Genomic DNA, 20973 nt, shown 5'->3' with positions numbered 1-20973 from the left:
TAATTTTTCTTACCAAAAACACAGTATACGCGTTCATACATTATTTTGCGTGGGGGTTGGCCGTAGTTACTAGACATTTGTTTTCTTCAAACTTACCAGCATGAATGAAACATCTAGTCCTGAAATCTACCAAAATGCAAGTAACCTAGTTAATAAATTTAGTAGCTCTACTACTGTACTTTACTAGTAGTGCTGTCAGTCTCTGCTCTCCTCCCAACTTAGTCCTCCTAGCCCATTATTCTACTACCTCTCCAATATGCTTATCTTATCTGTGGTTTGTGTTTGAGAACCGGGGTAGCCCCAGGGCTGGCTGCATTGCAAATGGTGATTAAGGTTGGTTGTTGACTTGAATCCTCGACGGATGCAATATCATTGTTGTGCTGGTAGCAGTAGTGGTACACACTGGCAGTATCATCACTATATGAAAAAAAGAGGAAATTAAACATTGAGTGGCCTGAGCGTAGAATTAAAAACAGTACAATAGATAGTACGGTACAGAACAGTGCCCTTAATTGTAGCCTAAGCAGTGCCAACGTAAGGTGTTCTTATCAATCCACGATGGCGCACATGAACTTCTAGTTGCTTTGACCTTATCCTCCCCAGCAAGTGTGTGGAATTTATTGTTGTTGTCAGTCACATCTCAATGAAATACCTCACAGCCCAGGGGAAGAGGGTTAGGGTTTGAAAATTGGATGGAAACAGGGGTTTTGGGGAAAGTTTGGTAGAGAGGAAAAAAAAAATACAGCCTGGACAGTCAAACAACAAATGAAGAGAAACAAATCTTTGGATTACAAGATATTGATAAATCTTTGAAGGGACATAAAGGAAGTGCAGTACTGCATGCCAGAAGTTGTTTACTAAATGGATGGTTAGGTTACTGAAAAGTAATACTACTACTTACTGCAACTTACTAGTTACTACGAAGAAACAAGTTGCAGGACAGGGCTACAGTCATTACGCAATTTCACTTGCCTCTCTGCCCTCAGAGAGAATAAACACTTAGAACATTAAATTAGTGTTAAACATAGCAAAGACGCATCAAATAGCTGGAGGGATGAATTTGAAGCAGAGATCAAACAAACACACAGAGTCACACTCGTAGAAGTAAGTTCAAGTTCACAAGAATATAATTTTAAAGATAAGGATGAAGGACTGGGCTATTTTAAGGCCCAGCGGTGCCAGGGGACAACACCTGAAACCTTCGTGGATATACCTGTTCCGGCGTACAAATCACAGAGACACGGGACACTTCCTTCGGCGTCAAAGATCAGCGTTTATTTACTGCAGGGAAACAGAAGTCACTAGAAGTACAACAGAGTGTAGGTTCTGAGAGTCTGCTTCAAATTGCAAAAGTGGATCGCTCCTTTTATACACATTTTCGTCATTGCACAACATAACGAACAAAAGGTTACAACTCAGTTCCCACAGTAAACTTCAAAAGGATCGCATTCATGTTTTCAGAAGCCCGGAACATAATTACAGTAACATGTCGGTTCCCAACGGTAAAAGCACGCCATCCCACCATTAGGCACATTCCATCCTAGTTGTAAACGAGTTAAGAGAAGAGACAGGAACAGGTGCAAGGAAAACAAAGACAGACAACAGATTGAAAAAGAGTGTAGGGGCAATATCGGAAGCGTGATCGCAGGATTAAAGGATTCGAGCCTAACATATGCAAGGCTGAAACAATAGACCGGCACGGCAAGATGAGCCTCGAGCGGAGCCATCTGCCTTTGCCGTGTCATCCCCCTAGTCATAAAGGCACACTCAAAGGAATATGCATCTTCCACAAGAGCTTGGGAGTCCCAGGGTCATGAAGCGGACATTGTCCGTTCGCCGGCTACGTGAGGGCAAGAAACAAAATGGATGCTGTATCTAAAATGGAACCCGAAGGTTCGGATGGAAAAACCCGTAAATAATCGAACCCTTCCAAGTAGTGTAGCGAAAACGCGTACACCTACTAAACTCATCATTTGCGGTTCGTAGATACCAAACTCGTCCATATTCGAACAAGCCCAAAACGTTGTTCCGATTGTCACGGAACCTCAGACGCTCCTTTTGCCCTCATGTAGGCAAGCACTAGTCAATATCAGAATCAATATCGATATTCATCAGATCGTTTAGATGTTGCTGGAACATTATTCTATCCATCAATGTCTCTCTGGTAACAGATGGCCTTCTTATACACGTTGTAGCACAAAGGCCACATAAGGCTGGACCACACTGCACACAAAGACAACACGTGAACAGAAACGTCACAACAACCCCTACAATCATCAGAATCTTCCAACCCCAAGTCGACATCAGACCCCAAAACCATCCTAGAAGCGTCCAATCACCTTCGTCCACGTGTATGGACTCGGAGATTTTATGCAACTTCGAGATGGCTTGATAAACAATTGGAGCGTTATCAGGTATGAAAATACAGCAACTCGAATGGATCACCTTGCACACACCACCTCTATCTGCGAGAACAACGTCTAGAACCATCCGGTTCTGTAACGTCATAAGTCTATCCGCTTGAAGCTCTGCTGTCAGGTTACCAAGAACACTTGCAGTTATGTTAGCAGTCGATTCTACCACACAAGTCTACTGTCTCAGGTTCCTACTATTGACCATAGGTCCCCAAAACGGTAGGAAACCCTTAAAGAAGTCTCCTGCTTCTTGACCGCCAGTGTCCTCTTTGCTAATAACGCCTCTCACAATTCTAGTCTTGTGATAGTCTGAGGCAACTGTGAAAGTCGGTGGCAAAAGATGTGCGATATAACATGTGCCCGAGAAGTCACGGGGCAACCACGTATAAGCACGATTATAACACACAAAATAGGTACCCTTGGCAGTCAGAAATACAGGGGAAGAGAGTATCGGTAAAACGTATGTCTCAGTACAAGCACTCTTCCCAAGCTGAGCTCTCGGATTTCGACCAAGACCTTGCAGACAGAAATGACCAAGGTGGGGTATCGGAGACGAGCTCTTAAGCTGTCTATCACCCACTGACATACTATACTCGGCCTCATTCAGATCCTTGTAGGCTCACACCTCTTCATCTGGAATAAGCGAAGCATCAAAAATATCTCTATCCAAATCAGCAATCGCTATCACCAAAGACTTGTGGTACGGGCCAAAACCAAGGTCTGTGGAGCGTGGCTCTCGACGGGGGTAGGAATCTAGTGCACTACGGAACATGGTTTGGAATGCTCGAGCTGATCCCTGGGAGCTGTAGGGAAGAACCAAATACGGAATACCCTTATCCATGGTATGTGGCATTAACCCACACACCCAACAGTTGGTAGTATTCATCACCAACTGATGTTGATGCAGAAGTTGGACAAAAGAATTGTTCATAAATTCCGCACGTCTGACCTGTTCATGTTGGGGCAGAAGATGAAAAGAATGTGGAGAAATAGTGGGAACGAGAACAGAATTCGGACCATGAGAAGGAGAAGTAGGTGAAGTGAAAGGCAATAGTGACTGAATCCCAAAATACACTCCACCCACCAATAACATAGAAACAGTTAGGAACAACATGAAAATCTGAAACAAAAAACATTTTGTTTGTAAAATCTTATGCAGTTTAGATTTTTGCGCCGACATCCTCTCTACTTCTGACAGCTTAGAGAACTCCATCCTCTAAAGACCGTCCGTAACGGTCTTGACGCACCTGGTTCTGAGTACCGATTATCAATTCCCAGGAGTTCCCAGAAACCGACAAAAGTAACCGACCTAGTGTCAGAAACCTGCTAAACAGAAGTAGGTACCCGCACGGCCCTACGGCCAACCCAGATGGTAGGTTTTAATTAATTAAGCATTCAATTTAATATAAGTCTCCTAGCTGCACAGAAAAGGAACACACAAAATATGTAAAACAAAATAAAAGTACTCAAAATCAGTAAAAAATGCAAATGTCCACAATATTCATAGCATTAGTGAGGGGGTAATGTAAACTCAAAAACAAAAGGATTTTTTTTTTTATTTGTCCTTATCACGCGATCGAAGGAAATATCGACATTTTCCAGGTCGAGTTTGCTCTTCAAACAATGGTTCAGATGGCAAAACAGTGTTCGATCGTTCAGGTGACAGTTCAGAACTTGAATTCTCCAATGCTGGAGACGAAGGTACAATTCCAGATGATTCAACAGGTGTATCTGACTGAGCTAGATCGTTCTCTACAGGTTGAGCATCACTAAATGGCACACAGTGTGGAATGGCATCGGTCTCAGTCGAGGCAAACCCTTTCTTTATCCAGTTATCTGCTGGCAGAGGAAGCGGGACTTTCTTCGTATGGGCGGCGTGCACCCAATGCTTCCTGCCGTCCAGCCAAACTGCAGTCCTCGTTGCCAACAAGACTTGGTAGGGTCCCACGAACCTTGGCTCAAGATTTTGTTTTGTCCCAAAGTTGCAGATTAACACCCATTCGCCAGGTTGGAGCCGATGTCCAGGTCCTTCTGTTTGTGCCGGTAGAGCTTCAAAAACCTGTTGATGAATCAAATTCAATTTAGCAGTCAGATCGTAAAGATAGTCAATCAACATTGGATATTTCAATTCTGTTAAATTCCCTAGGCCTTGGAACTCCCCAAACATTCGCAGGACGGCCGAACACAATCTCATATGGGCTAAGCCCTACTCGACAGTGCACAGTCGCCCTGGTTGATAAGAGAGCTAGAGGCAATGCATCAGGCCATGATAAACCAGTCGTTGCTTGGATTTTGGCAAGTTTCAATTTCAGAGTACCATTGTACCCTTCCACTAAACCCGCCGACTGAGGATGGTTAGCACTATGAAATTTTTGACGAATACCCAGACCCTTACACACACTCTTCATCACACTTCCCACAAACTCACTTCCATTATCCGACCATACGATCCGTGGCATGCCATATCTGGGGAAATATTCCTTGAGTAGAACTTTTGCTGTGGACAGGGCAGTATTATCCTTAAGAGGGTGGGCCTCAATCCATCTGGAGAACGCACAAGCCACAACCAATACATATTTCAAATTATTGCATCTCTCCATATGGATGAAGTCCAACTGGATAACTTTGAAGGGACATGTAGGAGGAGCGAAATGACCAGGTGGAGTGGGGGTGCCCTTGCCAGGATTATGCATCAAACATACCATACAGGTCTTAACCACTCTCTCAGCACACTTAGCAATCCCATCATTCTTCCATACTGGAGACAACAACTTACATATACCTTTCGCGCTAATATGTGACATGCCGTGGGCCATAGTAACAATGGCAAGCACATACGCATCCGGCAACATCCATCTCTGATATTCTGACAAATCAACCCAACATCCATTCACGTCTAACTTCCCCGTGCTTTCTTTCCACTTAGTCTTTTCAGTTTCGGTGGCCTCATTCTGAATCGCTTTCACACTCTCAACTGTGTCCCCACACATACCAGTCTCCGCTGGCCATCTCACTGAACTCGTAACATACATTCGATTTGTCAGATTCTTGGCCGTTTCCTTGGCAATCTCGTCTGCAAACGCGTTACCACGACCAACATCATCCGTAACCTTTCGATGCGCGCTACATTTAATGATTGCCACCTGCTTAGGCAATGTAAGTGCATCCAAAAGATCGTTCACGAGCTGTCCGTGTTGGATCTTTGTGCCATGTGACGTCATAAATCCTCTTTCTCTCCACAATCGACCAAAGCTATGCGCTACGCCAAACGCATATTGACTGTCAGTAAACACATTCACTCGCTTTCCTTTAGACAAAACACATGCTCTCGTTAAAGCAATCAACTCTGCCGCTTGCGCCGAATTCTGACTCAATCTCGCAGTTTCCACAACCGTAGTCAACGTCACTACAGCATACGCAGTCGTCACATCACCATTCGGCAACTTGAAGCATGAACCATCAACATACAAAGTACCATCGGGATCTACCAATGGAGTGTTTTTCAGGTCAATACGACCCTTCGTTTCTTCTTCAGTTCTTAAGTAACAGTCATGTGGTGCTACATCGCCTGATTCCATTTTAATCGGCAACAATGTCGCTGGATTCAACACATTACAACGTTTTATCTGTATATGACTTGCCAAAAGTGTCAACTCATAACCGGACAACCTTGCACTCGTCAAGTGTTGAGTCTTCGTTCGATTCAAGAGAGTGTCAACTGCATGCGGAACCATCACTGTAAGCATATTATCCATGACCAGACCTGCGGACTGTCGAATGGACACCGCAGCTGCCGCTGTCGCCCTTAGACAACTCGGCAATGCTCTAGCTACTGGGTCTAAAGTCGAGGAAAAATATGCACATGGACGCTGTTTGCCGCCAAATTGTTGCGTCAAAACACTTAACGCACAACCTTCTCTCTCGTGAACGTATAGTGTAAATGGCTTACTGTAATCAGGAGTACCTAACACAGGAGCCGAACACAACGCATCACGCAATTCAGAAAAACTTTTCTGATACTCTTCAGTCCATGGCAAAGGAATCGGAACATCCTTGCACGTGAGAGCTAACAATGGCTTCGCTAACAATGAAAAGTTTGGAATCCATTGTCTGCAGTATGACGTGATACCTAGAAAAGCACGTACATCTCTCTGAGTTGTTGGCACAGTCATTCGAGCAATCGCTGCAATTCTTTCTGGGGTCAACCTTCTTCCCTCCTTTGATAATAAGTGACCTAAATAGGTTACTTCTTGACAACAATACTGTAACTTAGAAGGCGACACCTTGTGATGTGAGTCACATAAATGCTTTAACATCGATACTGTAGCAGTTTTGCAAATTTGCTTAGTGTCGGCAGCCACCAACAGATCATCAACGTATTGAATCAAGGCCGCACCAGCAGGTAACACAAATGCATCTAGTTGACTCTTAAGGGCTTGACTGTAGATCGATGGACTCTCACAGTAGCCCTGAGGTGCGCGTTTAAACCTAAAACTGCGACCACCTAATGAGAAGCCGAATAAATCTCTGCTTTCCTCAGCAATCGGGATACTAAAGAAGGCATTCTTTAGATCGATCACCGAAAACCAGGAGGCAGATGCTGGAATCAGGGTCAGGCACCACTGGAAACTGTGGAATCTTGATTTTATTCACTTCCCTCAGATCAATTACAAAACGGTACACAGGAGGCTTCGATGGGTCAGTTCGTTTCAAAATAGGTAACACAGGACTATTACACACATTCCCCCGTATGATCGCTAATAGCGCTCGCTCGCCATCAAGAGAGATACGATACTGGGGGATACGTGGTAATCTCACATTTGATTTCAATTGGACTACATAAGGTGGTATGTCCAATAGGCCCACATCATTGGGACCTGTTGCCAATAAAGACTCAGGAAGGGAACTCAATTCCGGTGGGAGCTTATTAGTTGACAAGTACATAGGAGAGATCACTCTCTGACCTAATGTAAGCTCCACTCCCGTAGGAGAGCAATACAGAGTCGCATATAACCGCTTCAACAAATCCAGACCCAAGAGATTCTCACCACAACCAGTAGTTAAAATCAAAGGATCCTCTAGCTCACGTGGCCCAATCGTAAGGGACAAAGGGCTAGAAACTGGATTGCTAACCGGGGCGCCAGAGAATCCAACAGAAACATTCGTTAAGCCAGACAAAGGTGCACCAGGGAGTTTCAAATGCATAATGGAACTTTTTGCTGCACCAGTGTCCAACAGAAAAGGCTCAACTACGCCCGATGTGGCAACTGCGACGGAAGGCCCTCTCTGATCAACCGGAACTGATACTACTCCCTCTCTTTGTCTACGGCTGTCCTAGTAATTGTCGTCTGCACCAATCCCATGCTCAACATAATAATCATCCACATGATACTGTGCAGATCTACCAGACGATGTATTTCGCTGATCAAAACAATTGTTCGCATCCGATGAAGGAGCAGAACGCTCATTTTGATTTTGAAAGGTACCACGACCTCTACCTCGAGATGCTTGCTGATGACCACCACGACCTCCCCGAACCGAAACACCATTCGTTCGGTCACGTAAAACAGGGCAATTAAACTTAAGATGGCCCTCACCCCTACAATATGCACACTGATTTTACCCAAGCATAGATCTGGATGCAGAGGAGTCAGAGCGCGACTGCATCCTAGAAGACTTCGCTTGCGGTCGATACTGCACATGCTGCTGTTGCGAGTCATTCTGATTCGAGCGTGGAGGATACGCTTGCTGCAATAAAACCTTAGTTTTTAGTTCTTTCGTTTTTTTGTCTGCACGATCATTCTCCTCTTTTTCTCTATTTTCATAATATTGAGCCGTTGCCAATATTTGAGTGGTGGTTGAAACAGCCCATGCACTTTCTGAATTTTTCAATTTGTTGCATAACTCAGGCAACAGATTTAACACAAACTTATCAACAAACAATCGCTGACCTCCCTCAGCGCTCATATCCTGACCACTATGATCGATAAATGCCTCCTCAAATCTAGTAAAGAAATCGGAGACGCTCTCGTCTTTCTTTTGTTTGCAAGCAGAAAATTTATCCCAGTTCACCCTCATCGCTGGCATAAGTGTTTTCATGAGCGTAATGATTCTTTGGGGCAGATCCATAATTAACTGTTCAGGCTTAGCCCCACCAACTTGCCGTCCGTTGGCCGCTACAAGTGCAGCCCAATCACCACCTAACTCAGCTGCATGATTCTCTTGGCGAATTTTCGCCCAAATCGGTTGCGGTACTACGTTACCAAACAACATGTCGATATCAGCAAGGTTCATAATAGAAGCATCCACAAGTTGGGATAACTCCTTGTAATAACCTGCTGGATTCTTCCGGGGGTCAGGCAAGGATTGTTTTACCTGCAAGACTTCTGATCGCTTCCATGGGAGGTGTATCCAAACTCTCTGGAAGTGTGGCAAAATTGGAGGAACGACAGCAGCATCACCTGGCATCCACACTGGAGGAACTTCTCGCATGGGATACTGACCAGATTTCGCTTTAGAATCATCGGAGTCGTCATCAAACAACACTCGTGAAGGCACTGTGGATCTAAAAGCTAACAAACGCTGTAATGCACGTCGTACATCACCACCTACAATCATACCGTTCGAAAACTGACTCTGAAGTTCAGTCATATCGAGCGGTACGTTATCTAGCTCATCATTATCCCACTCTTCTCTCAAAGATTTGCACATCTCTTCGAACACAAATCTCTGCGTGGGCTCATTAAACTGAGAGAACGTATCGAACACTATCCGCGGAGTGTACTTAGCAGGATGTCTAATCCACCTACGTGCCATAGTGACTAACGTCTCACTCTCCCGTCCACCAGGCATTTGACTTCGTCTCTGGGAGATTTCAGAGACATCGGATTCCAATAACGATCCGAAAAATGGAGAATAGAGATTAGCAACAGAATTAGGTATACGATTACGAACAGAAGGAGAAGAGGAGAGAAGTACAGGAGCAACAATATGAGAACTGAACGTAGGAGCAGTGGGAGTAGCCAAGATAGCAGGAGTAGTAGTAACAATAGACTGAGAAGGTACAGGCAAAGGAGCAGTAGGAAGAAGAGTAGGTAAAGGAGCAGGGCCCACTTGAGGAACAAGGGGATTCGGAGGAACAGGACCAACTACAGGCTGACCAGCAGCCGCCGGAACAACAGGCGGAAGAACAGGAGGAACTACAGGGGCTATAGTACCCTGTACATAAGGAGGTGGTGATTTTAATAAATAAGATAACAAAGGATCCTCTTTCGATTCTTCTCCCTTCTTTTCAGAACTTGACGGCAAAACCGGATAACATTTATCCACTGCCATGCGATGCTGTCTGGTAGAAACTTCCTTTTTCTTCTCTGCTTTATCTCGGTGATACTGTTCTGCACTTTGCATCATCGTAATGATACCCTCTCTCTTATTTTTCTTAATCTGCTTGATTTCTTTCTGTCTGGCCTCTTTGCGCCATAACCGAAAGGAATCAAACATTGCTGGCCTAGCTTTATTTTTAAACAATTTTGCTTCGAGATTATCTAAAATCTCAGTGTCAAAACTACCATGGGATGGCCAACTAAGGACACCATCGTTTCTCGTATACACGGATCCAACATTCATTATATACAATGGGGCCCACTCCATGTCGACTATAGAGCTCATAAATCGGAGTTCCAACTGGAGGTATTGGACATGAGTCCTCCAACCGGGAATCCGTGTTGCAACATTTAAGGAAACCAAACAAAATACTACGGCCAGGCATCGTGCACACTAACCGAGTTTCAAACTTCAAGGGTTATCGAATTACAATATCCTCGCAAAAATACGAGACCCTCGGTTTTTGGCAATTGCAATTGTCAAAGAAAAACCCAAAAGATAGAACCAACAACTAAGGACCACAAATGCAATGGAACCATGCAAACAACCAAGTTTCAACAACAACAACCAAGTTTCAAAGTACGAAGCAAATGTCAAGCAAATGCCAAGTTCTCAAATTTGAAACAAATGTTCCAAAAAGGAACCAAAGAATTAACCTAAGAACTGGGAGCGACCCACAAATACTTAACTGAAAGAACAATGGCGTCACCAGGAAGGCCCATCTATCGTCTCGCCGTACAAAGGACTACGCCAGGCACCAAAACAGGTCGACAGTCAGGGCATCAGTCTGTCGGAGCCGTCAGGAAGCGGGAATCTTCACGGGAAAAATCTTCGGACCACTTATTTCGACAACAGGATCGATGAAGCGGGGTGCACCTTCCCTCGGAGATTTCACACGAAGTTCCTCACGATCGTCAGGCTTTGGACCGGTACCGCTGATGTGGTCCCCAGTTGGGCGCCAACTGAAGGACTGGGCTATTTTAAGGCCCAGCGGTGCCAGGGGACAACACCTGAAACCTTCGTGGATATACCTGTTCCGGCGTACAAATCACAGAGACACGGGACACTTCCTTCGGCATCAAAGATCAGCCTTTATTTACTGCAGGGATACAGAAGTCGCTAGAAGTACAACAGAGTGTAGGTTCTGAGAGTCTGCTTCAAATTGCAAAAGTGGATCGCTCCTTTTATACACATTTTCGTCATTGCACAACATAACGAACAAAAGGTTACAACTCAGTTCCCACAGTAAACTTCAAAAGGATCGCATTCATGTTTTCAGAAGCCCGGAACATAATTACAGTAACATGTGGGTTCCCAACTGTAAAAGCACGCCATCCCACCATTAGGCACATTCCATCCTAGTTGTAAACGAGTTAAGAGAAGAGACAGGAACAGGTGCAAGGAAAACAAAGACAGACAACAGATTGAAAAAGAATGTAGGGGCAATATCGGAAGCGTGATCGCAGGATCAAAGGATTCGAGCCTAACATATGCAAGGCTGAAACAATAGACCGGCACGGCAAGATGAGCCTCGAGCGGAGCCATCTGCCTTTGCCGTGTCATCCCCCTAGTCATAAAGGCACACTCAAAGGAAAATGCATCTTCCACAAGAGCTTGGGAGTCCCAGGGTCATGAAGCGGACATTGTCCGTTCACCGGCTACGTGAGGGCAAGAAACAAAATGGATGCTGTATCTAAAATGGAACCCGAAGGTTCGGATGGAAAAACCCGTAAAAAAGTCGAACCCTTCCAAGTAGTGTAGCGAAAACGCGTACACCTACTAAACTCATCATTTGCGGTTCGTAGATACCAAACTTGTCCATATTCAAACAAGCCCAAAACGTTGTTCCGATTGTCACGGAACCGCAAGGAGAATTGTGGATACTGTTACTGTTTTTTGTAGTTGTCCCGTTGAATTTGTGAAGTTGATGCATCCAGCCATTCCTCTTATTCGTGGTACTCTTCATTCCATTGGATGCTCCGTCGATCAATCTTGGTGACCAGACACACTGTCCACTGCCTGCCTGATGCGGATTTGCGGATCGCTAATTGTAAGCCTGAGTAGTACATCGATGGCACAGGGTAAAAGCCTGCCTGTAATTGATGATGGAAAAACACAACAGTAAGTGTTAAAGACACCTCGGAGAAAAAAATATATAAGGCACGCTGTGTAGTGCAAAAATGATACTTTCACTTTCAGAGATGACAATCCCCAAAATCTAGAACACCCCACATTACCCTCCCAAAAACGTGCAGAATACTGCTGCTACCCCGCAGAGGCCTAATTTCAAATTGTGCCAAAACGCACTCAGAAAGTATGCCCAAAACCCCCCTTTCCCACCATGGATTTTCTTCAAACCACTAGCAATCAAAATGAGACATTCCGACAAGTGTTCCAAGACCCCACCCAAGTGTAAAAATCTAGAACCCCCGCCCAAACACATGCAGTACAATACTGCTAACCCTAACGAGCCCTAAGTTAAGAATAGTGGCAAACGCTGTCTTTAACCCCTTCACTGCAGCGGCTATTCCGCCGCAGTGCTAAGGGGGAGGGGGGGCGGCGCGGCGCTCGCGTGCTCGTGACGGAACCGCTCCGTCACGAGCCTCGGGTGGGCTGTGCTAGTGACAGAACAGTTCCGTCACGGCCCCGCCCGCGTAACAGAAAGTGCCGCGCAGGCGCGGAATTCACGCCGCGCAGGCACGGCGAGCGGGCTGTGACGGAACCGTTCCGTCACCAGCACAGCCCACCCGAGGCTTGTGACGGAACAGTTCCTTCACGAGCATGGGAGGGGTTAACTAGGCCAAATCCCCCCTTTCCCAACACAGATTTTCTTCAAACCACTTGCAACCGAAATTAGACATTCCAACAAGTGTTCCAAGACCCCACCCAGTCGTAAAAATCTAGAACCCCCGCCCAAACACATGCAATACAATACTGCTTACCCTAACGAGCCCTAAGTTAAGAATAGTGGCAAACGCTCTCTTTAACTAGGCCAAATCCCCCCTTTCCCAACACGGATTTTCTTCAAACCACTTGCAACCAAAATTACACATTCCCACGAGTGCTCTAAGACCCCCGAACCCAGTTGCAAAAATCTAGAACACCCCCAAACACATGCAATACTGCTGCTACGCCTAACAAGCCCTAAGTTAAAAAAGTGCCAAAACGCTTTTCAGCATAGATTTTCTACAAACCACTTTTATCCGTTATTAGACCTTCCCAGCAATGCCCCAAGACCCACCAACCCACCCGCACAAAGAAGAACACCCACAAACAGGCAAAAAGCAGAAATGGAAAATCTCATACTTAGAATATTTTCGGCCTTCTTTTAATTCTGTCCAAACGCGCTGAGCAGCTAGGTCATAACTCCACTTTTTCAGCATGGATTTCCTGAAAATCAAATGCAATCAAAATTAAACTGTGCAAGCAGTGCTCCAAGATGACAAAACCCACCCCCAAACACCAGGAACCCCCCCAAACAGCACCCCAAAGACAAGCAAGTGAGCAAAAACGCAAAAACTTTTTCACCTCCGATTTTCTCCAAACCACTTTTATCCGGTATTAGACCTTCCCAGCAATGCCCCCAGACCCGTCAACCCAGACGGAAAGAAGTTTAACACCCCCAAACAGCCAAAAGGCAAAAGTACAAAAACGGGGACTTAGTAATATTTTGCCATACTTCCAAAATCACTCCGTGCGCGCTCTGCAGCTAGGCCCCAACTCCCCTTTGCCACCATGGATTTTCTCCAAACCACTTGCAATCAAAAGTAACCATACCCAGCGTTGCTCCAAGACCCCAAACCCCACCCACAAAAACCAGGAATCCCCCCAAACAGCACCCCGAAAACACTAAAGTGAGCGAAATTCCTGAAATGCAAAAACTTTTTCACCTCCGATTTTCTCCAAACCACTTTTATCCGGTATTAGACATTCCCAGCAATGCCCCCAGACCCGTCAACCCAGGTGGAAACAAGTTTAACACCCCCAAACAGCCAAAAAGCAAAAATACAAAAATGGGCACTTAGAATTATTTTGCCCTCATTCCAAAATCACTCCATGCGAGCTCTGCAACAAGGCCCTAACTCCCCTTTGCCACCATGGATTTGCTTCAAACCTCTTGCAAGCAAAAGTATCCACACCCAGTGTTGCTCCAAGACCCCCCAAACCCCCCAAACACCAGGAACCCCCCCAATCAGGCCCCCGAAATCGCTAAAGTGAGCGAAATCCCCCCCCAGCTCCACTCCCACCTCCAGCGCTACTCCTGCCCACCTCCCCTACATAACGGAGACCGCAGCGTTGTCGGGCAGCGGAGGGGCACAGCGAGTGCGCCGATTGCGCGCAAAAGGCATGCCTAAGGCAAGCCCGTCTGAGACCCTGGTCCTCCTGGACCACACCACTACAATCCAGCCAGCCTCCATGCGCTCAAACCCGGACGCCTCGCCAACTGCGCACAAGTCGCATCCAACAACACCCAGGGAGAGTTCTCATGCGGTCACAGCTGTAGATCCTTCACCTTAGACACCACACCTATCACCACCGAAGAACCCCCGATAGGAAAACCCACCATAACCCTCAACTGCATTGTCCTCAGAGGGCGCTCCCTCCACCGACATGGTGTTGAAATCTGGGACCTGATCGACACCCTCGCGTCCGACGTAGCATTCTTCACGGAAACGTGCACCAACGCCATCTCTGGCCTGACATTGCTACAGCTATCCCGGATGGCTACAAAATCCAGAGAAAGGACCGCCCACACCACCCTGGTGTGGGCGGTCCTTTCATTCAAAAGATCCCTCTCTGACTCCACCTCCGGCACGAGCGACCCACACTCCAACATGGAACACCTCCACTTCCAGATCCAGACAAGTCCCAAGACCACGCTACGCAGTGCACTCATCTACAGACCACAAGGACCCCGCTCCCAGCACACAACCTCCATTGCCGAGCTTGCCGCTCTCCACGCCTTCTCCTTCACTGACTATGCCCTGCTTGGAGACCTGAATTTCTACCTCGAGAACAGCCAGGACCCCGACTCTTCCGCTCTCATCGAGGACCTCGCCAACCTAGGACTGAAGCAGCTGCCAGCATCCCACCCACTTAGCAGAGCACACACTCAACTCCATCTTCGCAGAAGGATCAAACATCAGTTTCAGCCACACCACACAACCCTCCTGGACCAACCATCATTGCGTCCATTTCACCTTCAACACCACCACCGTGCCCCAACCCACCCTGCATCCGCCCGATGGAACTGGAGCAAGGTCACCGCAGAACACCTGAACTCCACCCTCCTCCAACACCCCCCCAAGGCCTCCAACGACACCAACTCTGCAGCCAGGGAATTCCACCATTGGATCGCCTGCTGCGTCAACAAGTTGGCACCCCTTCCGACAGACTGTCAAACAATGTCCGCCCAGGGCCGCGTGGTTTCCACCGAACTCCAAGAGGTCAGACACACCTGCAGACGCCTCGAAAAAACCTGGCAGAACCAGAAGATCAAGGTAGCACTAAACAACCGCAAGATCGCCTTGAAGGACTACCACCAGCGTATAAGGGTCACCAAAATAACCTTCATCAGTGAGATGGTCGAAACCAACAAATACAGCACAAAAGAGCTATTCAACATCATTCAGTTGTTCGCCAACCCCTCCTGCGCAGCCATCGACATCGCACCCGCCCAGGAACTCTGTGATAAACTCAGCTCCCACTTCCACCTAAAGATCAAAGCCCTCTACGATATTTTCAGCGAGCCGATAGACGACAGCACCGTACCACCAACCACCACAGAGAAGCCAACCATCACCTACTGGGACACCGCGTCCATCAGGCTCATCACCTCAACCATGATGAAGACCCATTCAGGAGCCCGAACGGATCCTTGCCTCCGCATGTCTTCCACAGGGTCGCTTCTACCATTGTTCCTAAACTAGGCCACACTGTCAACTCCTCCCTCACTTTCGGCACCTGCCCTCTCCTCAAGAAACCAATGGCCGACCCTACTGACCTTAAGAACTACCGGCCTATCTCTCTCCTCCCCTTCGCAGCGAAATTCACCGAAAGACTTGTGAATGCCCAGCTCATGGCCTTCATCGAGGAAAACTGCATTTTGGACACCTCCCAATCTGGCTTCCACAGCAACCCCAGTACCCAGACCGCCCTCCTCGCTGCCACGGATGACATCCGCATGCTGCTTGATCAAGGACACACTGCAGCCCTCATCCTCCTTGACCTCTCCACCACCTTCAACACCGTCTCACATCGCACACTAGCCGCCAGGCTCCACAACGCAGGAATACATGGTCCCGCCCTCGACTGGATACGATCCTTCCACTCCCGCAGAATGCAGAGGGTCAGACTCCCCCCTTTCCTCTCCGAGCCCAAGGACATCATCTGCGGAGTACCCCAAGGATCCTCACTAAGCCCAACACTCTTCAACACTTCAACATCTACATGACCCCCATCGCCACCATCATCAGACACCATGGGCTCATCATCGTAGCCTACGCGGTCGACACCCAACTCATCCTCTCCCTCACTAAGAATCCAGAAATCACAAAACTCAGCTTCCAGGAGACATGAGAAACGTGGCAACCTTGATGAAGGACAGTTGTTTAAAGCTTAATTCCGAGAAGACCCAGGTCCTCATCCTAGGACCCTGCACCTCCGCCTGGCCCTCCACCCTCGGGAACCGGCCCGTCCCTACGGACCACAACTGGAACCTCAGCATCATCCTCGACTCCTCCCTCTCCATGAACCGCCAAATCAACGATGTCTCCTCTGTCAGCTTCAACTGCCTCCGTATCCTTCATAAGACTGTCAAATGGATCCCCCCCAACTACAGAAGGACTGTCACACAGGCACTCATCACCAGCAGACTCGACTACGGCAACGCCCTCTATGCCAGAATCAACAAGTCTCTCCTACGCAAGCTTCAGAGTTAGGTTAGTTAGTTCGTTTTTAAATTTATAGTACGCAACAGCTACTCAAAAAGGGTTTCCCGGCGCAAAGGATGGGTCAGGGATGGGAGCCATGTAGTAATAGGGTCATTATTTGTCAAATAACCAAGTTTCAAAGATTTGCGGAACTGTATGTAATTACTTTCGTTTAGAAGGGTTATGGGTAAGGAATTCCAAGTAGAGGGACCAGGGAAGGCAAAAGACCTACCTCCCATCCGGGAAAGTTTGAATTTGGGAACAATGAACCTTCCTGGCGTGGCAGAGTGCAAGTTCCGGGGGGGGAAATAGGGGCTAACTAAGGATTGAAGATAGCGAGTGTAGGAGAGTAGGGTCTGCAATCCTATGATCACCCCAGATTTTTGCTTTTTGCTTCACTGGTTTACGACTTCTCTGGCTGTGGGCCTGCTAATCAGACCCACAGCCTTGCTGTTCTCTCACTAAATTGACACGTGTACCTTAGGTGCATTTACCAATTGGTACTGGGCCACCTTATCAGACCCTGTAACTCAGGGCATAGGTGTACCCAGGGCCTACCAGGGGCTGCAGCATGTATTATGCCACCCCTGGCTGGCCATCTAAATCTGACACAACTGGCTGCACGACATCTGGGGCAAGGTGGTGTAATCACCCTTTGCTTTAGATATAGTATACCTATATCTAACCCTAAAATGGACACATAGATTCCATCAGTCACTCCTATGGCATGCCTTAACAATCCTGAAGGCAGAGTGCTTGGAATCATGTGAGATGGTACTCTGGCATGAGCTGAGCCCGTTTACAGCTTGCGGAACCAAGTCCTATAGCTGTTCCATGATAACGCATACCATATACTCTTAAGTGCATTATAATCCTCGCGGTTATATGCCAACTCTGGTATCGCTTTATCAAAACATGTCGAGTAAGGTGTCATACGAATTGGAATACTAACCCCTCGCCAATTCTGTCGACGAGGTTAGCATTCCACCCTTTTAGAGGGACACGACATGTATGTAACTGTGAACCCCGGTTAAAGTTAACTCGAGCCTCAGCATCACAAAATGGATGCTGCCACCACACACACAAGTCTGACCTCCTGCTGCTGGGAGTCCTTCCAGCAAGGAGAGCTTGGACAAAGGATTTCCTGTCAGGGGCGGTGCTAGCACCATCCCAGACAGGGTTTTGTGTATCCTGGGTAGGCAGGGCTGAATAGGAAGGTGACTGCAAGTGGCACCCCGGTGCTCACTATTCATCTGCCGGCTAGAACCAGTTCCAGGGGCACACCAGCCCCTGAGCTGGGGAAAGTCCCGCATGGGAGAGGGGTGTAACCACCCCCCTTCCTGGTCCCACCCATGGGCAGGACCTAGTCGCGTGCCAGCCCCTTTTCCTAGTATAAAGATAGGAGCGGGCCCCCTTCCAAATTAGATCATCTTTGAATCCTGAAACTACTTTCTACGAAAGGAACTCAAGACTTCTTCTCAGGATTTCTCCCTTGTGACTAAGGAGTAGTCACCCTGCATCTGCGGGCACCAACTAAGAACACTGCGGTTTGCTGCACGTCCTTCCTCAGGAATCCGACCGACCAGCATGACGAGACCCGGCTTCCCTGGCACCTCTGACCTCTACCTACATCGTCAGCTCAGCTGAGATCCGTGGGTGTGACGAGACCTCGAGGGACGGGCCATCTTCAGAACTGCACGACGCTTATCCAGCACGACCACCGAGGGATCCTCGAGTGAGTGCTTTGGGGTTCGAGAAGCCCTAACCCTGAGCAGCTCCAGCACCGAAGTCCAGCCCCCCAGCATCCACCAGATCTGCCTGGGGTCCTTCTGCTCTTTGCTGCTCACCGCGCTGTCCGGCTACTAGCGTGCTGGCTTGTGGCCCTCCTGACGACGCACCACAACGACAACACCGCTGGCCTGGTTGCTCCAGACTGGCCCTTGCTCCCCTCCAACAGAGGAGCACCCCGGACCCTCCTGGTCCACTTCAGACGCCATTTTAAGTCCACCACGTGGGCTTGCATTTGCCAAGACTTGTTGCCCCAATCCTGGGTCCAGTGACGTCGACAGCAGATACCTTCGTGGGACAGCTCGCACCTCCATCCTGGTCGCCGACAACGCCTCCTGGTCCGAGAGACTGCAGAGCCCAGCGTCGCCCATCACCTGGTTGAGGTGACTTCGTCCGGTGCCACCCTGATGCCCATCTAATCACTGGCTAATGATTCAGAACTTGGTCCCCTCTGCTTACAGGTATCCTCCATCACCGATCCAGGCTTGGATCCCATCGAACTTCAACACTGGTCGCCTGCCAGCAACTTCTTCTTTCAGGCTCCATAGACTGCAACGAGGATTCCCAACGTCTTTTCAGACCTAAGCAGCCGCAGCCCCTGGGCTAGGTAATCTCAGCATTTCGGTGCTCCAGCATAGCTTAACTATCCAAGGGTCCAGATCCTTTTTCGTTTCAGCTCTACCAAGTCGGATTCGTCCGATAACACTAACTTTACGAAATCTAGCATCCATAGACTTTGTCCCGCATCCCGCGTGAGTGTGCACACTCTGCACCCGATCTCCCTAGGCCTCCTGCTCGTAATCTGGAGGTTCAGTAGTCCAGTCCTAGCGATCCTAAAGCCTATTAGAGTAGTACTTACCTGCTAGCAATTTCGCATTCCACTTTTAGAGTATATGGTTTTTCGTGCCCCTCGGGCATTTGTGTAAATTGTGCGACTTTTGCGTATTTTTATAAGAGTTTTGTATTGTGCTTAGCGCCCTGTCCTCATAAAGAGTCCAGGGCTGTTGTGTTCTAAATAAATATACTTTATTTTCATAACAACTTGTGTGGTGTCCTTTCACTTGGTGTTCAAGGGGTATATTTGATGGTATAACAGCTGGCTTAACACGCCCTCTAGAGTCTAGCCTAAAGACTGCTCTTGTCCATGCTACTAGGATAGCTGGTCTACCGTTGACTTACAACCAATCATCAATATGGGTTGTTTGGACTGATACATAGTGATCACTAGAATAGTGAGCACTGCATATCAGGCCAACTTCTCACATTAGTGAGCAGTGGTTGGGATTTGAGCTTGCTGTTGTTTTACCACACGTATCCTAAGAATATCATTGTGAAAGATCACATAAGTATTAAGGTACATATAACTTAGCTTAGAATACTCTGAGTTCTACTGAACCAGCTGTTGTAGTTCAGCAGGGCCTAGCACACCCTGACTACAACTCTTAGCAAGGGATCAGTAGGCAAACAAATAGTGTAGGTAGGTGCATCACTTACACCACACTAGAAGCATGTCCGACAAAGGAGGGAACTCAGAAGCCCCCCTTGTGTCAGTGGACCATCCACAGGTCACTTCACGATATGCTGCTCTTAGCTTCCAGGAGATGAGACAAATCTGTACACCCAGGAAGCTAATACAGGGTTCTAACCCTACCATTCCCTTTCTGATTGGTCTCTTAGAGACTTATGATGCCAGGAGGACTGCTAACACAGACCCTTCTCATCCAGATGGGAACATGCCCCCCTTAGAGGGAACCCTTGGGGACCCTGACCTCAACCTCAATGGAACAGTGAGTGAAGGAGAGGAAGAGGATCAGGAAGTGTCAGGGGATGAGGCAGACAAGGGACAGGTAGAAGTCAGTAGACTCACCAGGTCCAAATTAAGCAGGCATGAAAATGGACTTGGGGGACCCCCAGGCCCACTCTCAGGCAGGCTTAACATTGGGAGTGGACGAGTTAGGTCTCTATCCAGAGGCTCTAACAGATCCATTCGAACCAATGGCTCTCAGACCTCTTCTCACAGAGGGATGACATCCCCTCAGAGAAGAGAGCATGAAGCAAAGATGAGGGAAGTCAATCTGAGGATTGAAAGGGAAGAACTTGCCCTGGCCAAAGAGAGACTGGCCCTTGCTAGAGAGCAGAAGTTAAGTGGGCTAGATCCCACTGGTGGCAGCATTTTACCTAGAGAAAAGGACAGGAGTTTAGACACTAGACACCTGAGTAAGATAGTGCCCCCCTTTAAACAAGGGGATGATATCCACAAATGGATAACTGCTTTGGAGAGGGCCTGCACTGTCCAGTGCGTCCCCCAGAGTCAGTGGGCAGCTGTCTTGTGGCTCTCCTTTGAAGGCAAAGGTACAGATAAGCTCCTCACTACTAGAGCTGAGGATGCTAACAATTACCAAGTCCTGAAAAATACACTGATAGATGGGTTTGGCCTAACCACTGAGCAGTACAGG

Source organism: Lissotriton vulgaris, chromosome 8 (assembly GCF_964263255.1).
Source record: "Lissotriton vulgaris chromosome 8, aLisVul1.2, whole genome shotgun sequence".
Taxonomy (NCBI): domain Eukaryota; kingdom Metazoa; phylum Chordata; class Amphibia; order Caudata; family Salamandridae; genus Lissotriton; species Lissotriton vulgaris.
Note: the sequence above shows the minus strand (reverse complement) of the source record.